Source organism: Peromyscus maniculatus, chromosome 14, assembly GCF_049852395.1.
Source record: "Peromyscus maniculatus bairdii isolate BWxNUB_F1_BW_parent chromosome 14, HU_Pman_BW_mat_3.1, whole genome shotgun sequence".
NCBI lineage: Eukaryota > Metazoa > Chordata > Mammalia > Rodentia > Cricetidae > Peromyscus > Peromyscus maniculatus.
The window spans coordinates 25841349-25852411 of NC_134865.1; the positions used below are offsets into that span (position 1 = coordinate 25841349).

General features: G+C 38.4%; 1 pseudogene across 1 annotated transcript; it reads left to right on the forward strand.

The window, feature by feature from the left end:
- Window positions 1-256: 256 nt before the first annotated feature.
- Window positions 257-3702, forward strand: LOC121822529 (protein-L-isoaspartate O-methyltransferase domain-containing protein 1 pseudogene; annotated as a pseudogene). The gene has a single exon (XR_013044313.1). The product of XR_013044313.1 is annotated as a protein-L-isoaspartate O-methyltransferase domain-containing protein 1 pseudogene (transcript).
- Window positions 3703-11063: the final 7361 nt, after the last annotated feature.

The following is an 11063-nucleotide window of genomic DNA, read 5'->3' on the forward strand; positions in this document are numbered from 1 at the left end:
TCCGCGCGGGCGCTGGCGGACGCTGTGCCCGGCCTACCGGCTCCTTCTGCTGCGCTCCGCCCGCCGCCGGCCTACCGCTGCTTTGGCCTGGAGGGCTCCCGCCTACGCAGGTCGTGACGCTGGGACCGAGCTCCGCAGACGGAGCGGGCGCCGCTGCTGAGCGTCTTCTGCGTGTTCGGACCTTTTGGAATAAATCATGGAATTGAACTTCATTCAGATGTGGTGGAATATGCCAAGGAAAAACTGGAGAGCTTCATCAAAAATAGCGATAGCTTTGATAAATTTGAATTCTGTGAACCTGCATTTGTGGTGGGTAATTGCCTTCAGATAGCTTCTGACAGTCATCAGTATGATCGAATTTACTGTGGAGCTGGAGTCCAGAAAGATCATGAAAACTACATGAAGATCTTGCTCAAAGTTGGGGGAATTCTGGTCATGCCTATAGAGGATCAGTTGACACAGATTATGCGGACTGGACAAAACACTTGGGAAAGTAAAAATATCCTTGCTGTTTCCTTTGCACCACTTGTACAACCTAGTAAGAATGATAATGGCACACCAGATTCTGTGGGACTCCCCCCATGTGCTGTCAGGAATCTCCAAGACTTGGCTCGTATTTATATTCGACGTACACTTAGAAACTTCATAAATGATGAGATGCAGGCCAAGGGAATTCCGCAAAGGGCTCCACCCAAGAGGAAAAGAAAGAGAGTTAAACAAAGAATTAACACTTATGTATTTGTAGGTAATCAGCTTATTCCTCAGCCTCTAGACAGTGAAGAGGATGAAAAAATGGAAGAAGACAGCAAAGAAGAAGAAGAAGAAGAGAAAGATCATAGTGAAACCATGAAGCATGAGGAGCCACCTCAGAACTTACTGAGGGAAAAGATCATGAAGCTGCCACTCCCTGAGTCTTTAAAAGCTTACTTGACATATTTTAGAGACAAATAACTTAAAACAAGGAAGAATGCCTACTGATAATTCCCTTACTCTTATAAATGTAGTGTTTATTAGGAGTTAGAGAATTATTTCATTAGAATGAATTATTGCAGAAAAAACGCTTAAGTTATTTCTCTTAATGACAGAAATGATGTATTCAGTGATTTAAAAGAGTCTGTTTCCTAATCTATTTTTCTTAAATCTTTAGGAAATGCTGTTTTAGCTCAATGATCTCAAAGTGAAATGCATCAGTAGTCAGGACTTTGTGACAGTAATGCCCTTGTGGTTTTTCACAGATTTTTAGTGTTGGGCATTGGATTTCACTCTATAAGAGGTTGATAGATTGTCACACATATATAGACTTATTTAAATTGCATTTTGCATTTCTTTTGTAAGTTTGCTTATCTAATAAGGAAAGCAAATGCTTGTAGATCTGCTTACCTTACTTTTGTTGTAGACATATTCTGGGCAACATCTCAGTGCAATAATAATTCAAGATATTCAATAATTTAGCTTTAAAGACTTCAGACTTCATGAAATTTTACAGGCCTGAAACATTTGCTTTTTGAATCTATTGCCAAAAGATACAGGGAAAATTCCTGCTTCTCTCATAGAGATTTTAAGAGCACAGCAAGTGAATATTAAAGTAGGAAATGACTACTTAACACAGCTAGTTTGTGTGGGCTCCTTGTGTTCTCAGTATTTACAGATATTCTAGAATTCTAAAAGGTAGTATATTTAGGATTGCTTTTTTGTAATTATAAAGTATTAGATTTGAAAAGATTTCCATTGTCTCATTTGCCTCTGAATGCAGACAGTAAGTCACATTAAGTGACTCACTTTTAGGTACCTTCAGTAACGGGGGAATGATGTAGTCTGCTGAAGCACTTTATGGGACTTTTAGTTATGTGGATATTTGTCTTTAACAAGGTAGGCCATGCATCACCTTTTCTGTTTTGAATCTTTCTAGTATAAATAGTCATGGAAGTTGTATGTAGATGCCTAGTGTTTAAAATTTGGTTCAGAATCATAGTGGGATCTCTGACCCACACCAAGCTCAATTCCTCCCTTCTATGTTTTGTTTCTTTGGTAAAATGATAATGGTTTTTATTTTTTGCTTACTGTTACATTCTTAACATATGTAGGGTATCAGTGCTAAAACAGGCAGTGCATATTGTTACTAGTTCTTTCCTCATAAGGTTTGCACCCAGTTCTTCCTTGTTAAGAAGACGTGAGATGTGACCTACTTAACTACGTAATATGATACAGATTATGTGTTTTTAAAGGGAAGATTTCAAGTGTCTCACTTATTCTCACCATATCACTGTCAGAGCAGCCACTCAGATTTGCCAAAGGAAACACAATCATCATGTTTCAAATAGTTAAATAACTCAGCTCCAATAATTCTGCATACACAAATCAGTTAAAATATTTCAAACTTGAAATTGATCCAAATAATTGATACTGTTTTGGTAATGTGAGAGACAGTGTTATGGAAGAAATTCATTTGGCTCTTGGTGGAGTGGGTATGTCCAATTATTACTAAGTAATATCCTCTCTTATTTCTATCAAAAAAAAAAAAGGAAAAAGACATACCCCCCCCCCAAGTGGTACTGGGAATTAAACCCAGGACTAGGACCTAAGGCATGCTAGACAAGCACTCTGTGACTGAGATTTATCCCCAAACCAGCAAACTTTTATGTTTAAAAATTTGTTCTAGAAGTTTAATCTTGAATTTCTAATACACATGTAGTTTTATGTGGGAAAAGTTTTTAATCTTCCCATCCTGTCACCACATCTCTTTATTTTTTTTCTTGGAGCTAATGTACAGATATCTGAAAATCCATGATCTTCAATGATATTATTATTTTGGAGAGTGATATTAAGGATATATTTGAAGATGGCTGTTTTTATGCTCTCTTCTGTTGACTTTGTAAATTGTACAATAGATTGTCTTGATCATTGTGTTTTTTGTTTTTGAAATGTATATTTTATTCTTTTAAATTCATTTATTTTTCAGGTGTGACTTTATGGTTGGCTTTTAAAGGTAGGAATACATGAAAATTTAAGGAAAGAAGACCTTATCTATTGACTCATCCATTAGATTAAGAATATTTGGGTTTGTGCTTATTTTTAATGAAATCATGTTTATTTGAGTGTGGAAAGTAAAGAAGTAGCAATTACAGATGAAATAAAAGTAAATGAAAGAAAATAAAGAAGAAAAAGGTAAAAAGAAAGAAACAAAAATGTGAGTAAAAGTAAGCCATATGTGAAGGGCTCACACCTAGAACTTGAGGCCAAGGCAAGAGGAATACCTCAGACTTGAGGCTGTCAGGGGTTACAGAGGAAGAATAAGTTTTTTCTTCAAAGAGCAAAAACAAAACAGAGTATATGAAAATGATGGGAAATATTCTCATGGACTTACATACAGACAGAAATACATTTATATTTATCTTTTGAAGACAACAAAGAGGTCTTGAGTGGAGGTGTGTGTTGCTAAATTCTTGCAGCAGGTTGGATACAGGACCTTAAGGAGCAGCCACCATCACCAGAATCCCAAGAATCCAGCAAGGACACCATAGCTACCAAGGGTCTAATTGAACTGTGTACTACTCACTGGTCAACATCCTGGACTCTGATATTAATAAATAGCATACATGGTTAAAATAAAATATAAAAGTGTGTTGTTGAGGTGAAAGTAAAAGTATGATAAATTGTTGGACAAATTGGGAAATCATTTTAAATAAACAAATCACATCATTACACAGCAAAAAAAAAAAAAAAAAAAAAAAAAAAAAAAAAAAACATCTAAAATGCCATATTCTATAGATCTCTGAAATGTTTGAAGATTACCTATCTATCTGAAACATATCTCTGCATATCTACAAAACCTAATTAATATGACTATAAATTTGACTATTATAGATATCTATTAATTTGTATTTTTAATTATATTTCACATTTTAAAATAAGCTGCATAAGCATGATACAAGAGTCAAAATATATATACAGTCTAACAAAATTAACTAATTTTTATCAATAAACTAAAATCCATAGCAATGTAAAACATTTCAAACAAGTTGTTGTTCTTTAAAAGTAGATTCAATAATCTACCCTTTTGTCTTATCATATCTATATCAATTTTCTCATTTAGTGATCATAGGTGGTGCCATCCCTGGGAAGATGGTCTTGGGTTCTATAAGAAGGTGAGCTGAGTGGGCCAGAGGGAGCAAGCCAGTAAGTAGCTTTCCTCTATGGCCTCTGCATCAGCTCCTGCCTCCTGTTTGAGTTCCCGTCCTGACTTCCTTAAATCATGAACAGCAAAGCTGAAGTGTAAACCTAACAAACCCTTTCCTTGCCAACTTGCTTTTTGGTCATGGTGTTTCATTGTAGCAATAGAAACCATAACTATGACAAAGCATAAGCATAAATATTAGAAAGCAGTTTGACAGTATGTCAATACAACAATACTCAGGTCCCACCTAGGGTCTGTGATCTTTCCCACCATGGAAAGGCATCCATTTCCTCTTATGGAGCAATCCTCAATCCAATTAAAGAAGTTGGGGAAATTCTTTTTTTTTTTTTTGGTTTTTCAAGACAGGGTTTCTCTGTGTAGCTTTGCGCCTTTCCTGGGACTCACTTGGTAGTCCAGGCTGGCCTCGAACTCACAGAGATCTGCCTGGCTCTGCCTCCCGAGTGCTGGGATTAAAGGCATGCACCACCACCGCCCGTCTGGGGAAATTCTTAATGAAATGCCACTATTTCACCATCTTGCCTAACAGGTTGGCATAGTAATTCATAGAGTTCACAGGTAAGCAAACTTGGAATGCCTTTCCTCCCCCAGCACCCTTCATAGCACCTTCTAATACTATGAAAGCTAGCAATCAGGAAGGAAGCTCCCATCTGAGTTCCAGCTTGATTTTTCTGTCTTGTAAACAAGGTATATATCCTCAGCAATAGAATCCTATCATCTTGTTCTGGTGGGTAATCAAGAGGAATGCCAAGAGACTGTATTGTTGCCACAAGGAGAACATGAGGGTTCTATGTACTCTATAAACTTTAGGGAAGTCTTCTAATATTTTAAAACTATGATTTGTCTTTTAACATTTTGATACTTTTTTCATAGTAGCCATCATGGCTATTTCATTTACCTTTCTCTAATGACTAATGGTGTTGAACCATTTCATGAGCTTATTTCTTTTTTTTTTTTTTTCATCACAGGCAATTTATTTTGTTCTATTCATTCACAGTTAATACAGAAAATACTTGGAAACATTTCCATATAATGTTTGACACAGAAATCATCAAATAGAAGTATACAATGTTGACAGGAGGCAGTACATTTATAATTTATAACCCCAAATGTACTTATAAATTAGAAATGGAAAGATCTACAAATGAAATTATGAAGGTTCACCAAAGTCATTTAATCTGTCAGTTTCTCATTCATTTTTATGTCTTAATAATATTCTATTGTATGAATAAGCCCCATTTTATTTCTCTCCAGTATTTGATAGCTATTTGAGTTGTTTTAACTTTTTTACTATTAGCAACACACTGCTGTAAACCTTCATGTACATGTTTCATAGGTGCACATTTTCAGTAGTTTGAGGTTATATTCCTAAGGGTAGAATTGTTGAGTAACAGAGTAACAATGTTTTGCATTTTGACCAACCACCAGACTGTTTTGCCAAAGTGGCACTCCATTTTACAATCTCACCAAATCCTTGTTTTTAAGGCTCTGATTTTTGTACAAAAACATTCAATCATTCTGTCAGACCAAACCAGGAAAAGTAAGCTATAGTTCAGAGCTGTTCTATTCCATTTACTATGCAAAGCCAATCTTGGCGTTTGCAACTCTCAGCCCTTTTGAGTATTCTTGCAGTGTTCACCTTTTCCTCCACCACTTTTTTTTTCTTCTTTTTTTCTGGTTTATTTCTATCTATTACAAATGTATAAAAAAATCCTCCATCAACGCTGCTGATAGCAGCAGAACCTTGAGAAATATACTTTGGTTTGCCTCAGAAAAGGAACACATATTGCACTGTAAAGTTTATAAAATTGGTGCAAAACATTGTAATAATGTTACAATACCAGTTTTAAGAGTTCAGTGACTAATGGGGAGCCGATGGGATACATGCAGAACTGTGAAAGCGATCTCACTTAGCCAGCTGTACACGTAGACTGTAAATCTACATTCAGATCATTTCTGAACTAAGACTATCATCTCAGTTTATCTGTTGAGGTCAACCAGGAAACCTTAGAATATACCTTGATTTTTGCAAAAAAACAAAATAGGGGGAGGGGTTTCTTCAGCATTTCAGTCCACGAGTAACAGTATCCTAACAGGCAAAGTGTTCTCTCACTGTCAACATAGAATGAACTGCTGCTGGAGGTCAACTTGGGCTTTAATTTGCATTAGCACTTACATGCATAGTAGTCCAAGTCGTTGACCTCATGACTTTAAAAAGTAACTCTAAAAAAGTAAAATGGCCCTTCTTGGAAGACTAAAGGAAGACATCCAGCCACAGTTGTAAAAAGTCTCATCAAAACAATATACCCTTTTATGAATTACGCCTCAATTAAAAAAAAAGTAGCCCCAAATAAGAAGCAGCTCTGAAAAAGAAAATATAACTTAAGATATTTGAAAAAAACAAGGTGAATACAGGTTCAAAAGTAATTAAGATATATTTTCTTAAGGCTATCTAGAATTAGGCTTTAAAGAATTCTACCATTTCAAGTTTACCACTAGTTACTAGATACCTATTTACAAACAAGATGTTCACCTTTTTTGTTCCTTTATCAAGAGAAAAATCTACCTTCAGACTATGAGGGTGGTGATGGGGAAGGACTAGAAAATAAGATTCAAACAATCCCATGCAAATATCACATTTTTCAAATGGAAGAACTCCAAACTGCACTAGAAGTTCCAATCACTAAGACACTTTCCATTGAAATGATTTAAGTACAACTACATGGCACCAAGGTTTAGGCCTAATATAGGCCTGACAACCAAGTCCTTGTTTTCTGGAAGAAAGGCCTCAAAAGTCCCACTCAATTCCATATAACAATACTTCAAAGATCAATTAGGTTTTCCTTTCCTTAATATTTTTGTTTTTGACTTCTAATCCTAAAGACTAGATTAAAACTTAGCTCATTTCCCAGAAGGCATTGCTTCCCTTTGCTCTATGAAAGAGTCCACCAAGACCTCTTCCTCAAAACCATCTAGCCCCCAGCCTCCAGCCTTTGCTTGTGATGCATCTTTCTCAACATCCTGAAAAGGTAATATAGGTAAAATATGCTCATAAACATTAAAACTAGTTGTTAGAAAGACGTAACTAGCTTTATAATTTAAGTTTTAAAGCATAAATACTTGCAGCTTAATCTGCACTGACAATGATTGTCGAAGCCTAGAATTCAACATTTACAAATTCTCATTCACACACAGAAAACACACTATTATCACACAACTTGTGTCTTGAGAGAATCTTCTGCTTTTTAAATCTTTGGCCTCCCAGTCAATCCCAAGTTCAACCAACTTTTCCGAGTTCTGGTGTTACCTGGACCACTGAGGCATTGCCACAAGACTTCTTCTCTTTTGAAACATCCTTTTTCTCTAGATATTAGGATAGCTACACCAGCTTGTTTCTTCTGTGGTGTATGTTGGTGTGGGATTATCTATTGCTTGATTTTTCATGGATGTGTTTAGCTTCTTTGGGTTGAATTTTCCCTTCTAGTGCTTTCTGTAGGGCTGGGTTTGTAGACAGGTATTGATTAAATCTGTTTTTATCCTGGAATATTTTGTTTACTCCGCCTATGGTGATTAAGAGTTTTGCTGGGTATAATAGTCTGGGTTGGCATCCGTGATCTCTTAGTGTCTGCATGAGATTTGTCCATGATCTTCTAGCTTTCATAGTCTCTATTGAGTAGTCTGGTGTTATTCTGATGGTTTTACCTTTATATGTTACTTGGTCTTTTTCCTTTGCGGCTCTTAATATTTTTTCTTTGTTCTGTGTGTTTAGTGTTTTGATTATTATGTGGCGAGGGGACTTTTTTTTTTGGATCCAGCCTATTCGGTGTTCTATAAGCTTCTTGTATCTTCATATGTATTTCTTTCTTTAGGTTAGGAAAGTTTTCTTCTATGATTTTGTTGAATATATTTTCTGTGCCTTTGAGTTGGTATTCTTCTCCTTCTTCTATCCCTATTATTCTTAGGTTTGGTCTTTTCATGGTGTCCCAAATTTCCTGGACGTTTTGTGTTATGACTTTTTTGTCTTTAGTGTTTTCTTTGACTGACGAATCTATTTTCTCTATCATGTCTTCAGTGTCAGAGATTCTCTGTTCCATCTCTTGCAATCGGTTGGTTATGCTCGTTTCTGTAGTTCCTGTTCGTTTTGTCAGGATTTCTATTTCCAGCATTCCCTCAGCATGTGTTTTCTTTATTGTCTCAAATTCATTTTTCAGATCTTGGAATGTTTCTTTCATCTGTTTAATTGCTTTTTCTTGGCTTGATTTGATTTCTTCCCATTTTTTGTTTGTTTTTTCTTCCATTTCTTTAAGGGAGTTTTTAATTTCCTCTCTAATGGAGTTTTTCATTTCCTCTTTAAGGGAAGTTTTTATTTCCTCTTTAAGAGAGTTTTTCATTTCCTCTTTAAGGAAAGTTTTTATTTCCTCTTTAAGGTAGTTTTTCATTTCCTCTTTAAGGAAAGTTTTTATTTCCTCATTGAGGAAATGTTTTATTTCTTCTTTAAGGGCCTCTATCATCTTCTTAAAGTCATTTTTAGGGTTGATCTCTTCTGTTTCTTCTGTCATGGTATGTTTAGGTCTTACAGGTGTAGAATCACTAGGTTCTGATGTTGCCATATAGGTCTTTATGTTGTTGCCTGTATTTTTGCACTGGCGTCTACTCATCTTTTCCTCTGTGCGGTGCAGGTAGTGTCTGTGTCTGAGAGTGCTTCTCTTGTTCTAATTTTTAGTCTTGGTTTAGTAGGGGTTCTTGGTTAAATTGGTGCTATTGGGCTGTTTCTTCAGGGACAGCTGATTTCAGTCGGTGAATTATATACTTATGATTCTCGTGATCTGGTTTGGTGACTGGGTAGTGCCTTCTTCTGTGTTCCCAGGTCACGTTTTGTTCATTTGTCAACTCCTCAGCTGATCTTGTTTCTTCAGACTTCAAACTGTAGGCATCTGAATCCTCTACCAGATGGGTTTCAGCTGAGCAGGGTAGTCTCACCAACACCTCCAAGTTGTTGGGTTTCACAGGATCAGCAATTGGGCCCTGGGTTGTCCCCAGACGGAGTGTCCAGACTCGCCCTGGTTCCGACCCACGGAGATAGCCTCTTCCCCAGGTGTTGGGGCTAGGGGCGTCCCCGTTCCAAGCTGTGTGCGCCCCTCTCCATCCCCAGGCCTGTCCACCCCTGTGGCCCACCGCCACAGGCCCACCCGCGTCCACTTGTCTCCACCGCTGGGCCTGTATGTCCCTGTCAGCTGCCGCTGGGTCTGTCTGCCTCTGCGGGCAGCCAATGGGCCTGTATGTCTCTGCCGGCTGCCGCCGCAGGCCTACCTACCTCTGCTTGTCACTGCTGCCGGGCCCATCCACCTCTGCGAACTGCCACGGGGCCTGTATGTCTCTGCCGGTTGCCGCTGGGCCTGTATGTCCCTGTCAGCTGCTGCCACCGGGCCCTTCCACCTCGGCAAGTCGCCGACCTGCGTCTGCCTGTCTCCGCCACGTGGCCTGTCCACCTCTGTGGGCCGCCGCCAGGCCTGAATGTCTCTGTTGGCCACCGCCGCCGGTCCTGTCCACCTCCGTCTGCTTATCTCTGCCGCAGGGCCTGTACACCTCTGTGGGCCACCGCTGGGCCTGAATGCCTCCGCCAGCTGCCGCTGGGCCTAAATGTCCCTGTCAGCCACTGCCGCTGGACCCGTCCACCTCCGCGGGCCGCTGCCACAGGCCTACCTGCGTCTGCTTGTCTCCGTCATCTTGAATCTCCAAGAATCTGGGCCTATGTGGAGTGCATTCATGATGACAAGCAGCATCACACCTGGTTGCTGTCTCCCATGAAACTTGACACTTTTGCCTCCAGGTTTTTCCTGGTCTCGTACTCTGTAAATCTTCCTCTTACTCCATGGCTTGCTGGTTGTGTAGCGGGGTGGCTGGCCCCTGGAGTCCTCCTCCTCTTCTGGCTGCTAGGTCTCCAACCCCCGAGCTTATTTCTTAACATCTCTCTACTTCAATGAAGTACCTGTAGGTGGAATTTTTCTGTGTCTCAGCAGCCACTTCCAAATAACTCTTCAGAGACTTATTATTAATTATAAATGCTCAGCCAACAGCTCAGACTTGTTACTAACTAGCTCTTACAACTTAAATTAACCCATTTCTATTAATCAACATTCTGCCACATGGAATTACCTCTCTTTCATCTTGCACCTCCTGTTTCCTTTCTGCATCTGGCTGGCTACTCCTCTAACTCCCCCTTCTTCTTTCCATTGCACTTAGTCTGGTTCTCTGCCTTAACCATATCCTGTCTATCTATTGGCCAGCCAGCTTATTTAATTAACCCAGTGATAATGACAGATATTTACACAGGGTAGAGGAATATTTCACAAGTACCTATTTAAATCATATGCCAGAACTTTAAACAGCAAGTTGTCTCTTTCTGATATTGAATTTTAAAGGATCTTGATATAGTCTGAAAGCAAATTTTCACAGAATATATTGTATAAGTATTTTCTCCTAGGCTGTGATTGGTCTTTACATTTTCCTAATACTATTAAAGAGTAACAATCTTTGTTTTTGTGCTGAAATTTTAGTGTGGGGCATCTCTTACCCAAACATCACACACACTTTTTCTAGAAAATTTTGTAGTTTCACTCTTTTACTCAGGTCACTAGCTCATTTCAAATTTACTATGTAATGTGAAAATCAAAGTATTTATCACAAAGTAGTTCCACCACCATTTAGAAGACTGTATCCCTACCTTACCAAATGACTTTGATATTTCTGTAGAGATTCAATTGACCTCATTAATATGATAAACTTTCTGGATTCTGCCTGATCTATAAATCTACAGTTTGTAATTATGCAAATCCCTCACTATCATTCCCCATAGCTTTATAAAAAGTCT